This window comes from Cynoglossus semilaevis, chromosome 16 (assembly GCF_000523025.1).
Source record: "Cynoglossus semilaevis isolate Cse_v1.0 chromosome 16, Cse_v1.0, whole genome shotgun sequence".
Classification (NCBI taxonomy): Eukaryota; Metazoa; Chordata; class Actinopteri; order Pleuronectiformes; family Cynoglossidae; genus Cynoglossus; species Cynoglossus semilaevis.
This window is the reverse complement of record NC_024322.1, coordinates 13,919,202-13,919,437: the sequence shown is the minus strand read 5'-3', so window position 1 is coordinate 13,919,437 and position 236 is coordinate 13,919,202.

Below are 236 nucleotides of genomic sequence, written 5' to 3'. Positions count from 1 at the left end.
ACCCTTCCTTCCTTCCTTCCATCCTTCCTTCCTTCCATCCCCACTTCCTTCCTTCCTTCCCCCCCTCCCCCCCTCCCTCCCTCCCTCCTCCCTCCTCCCTTTTTACCCCCCAGACCCATTGATGTAGTTCCAGGGGCTTCCTGACTAAAGAGGAAGATGAGACAAGGACAGATCAGAGGGACGACAGGAAAAGGATCGGACGGTCGGCAGAACAAAAACACTTCAACTTCAACTTC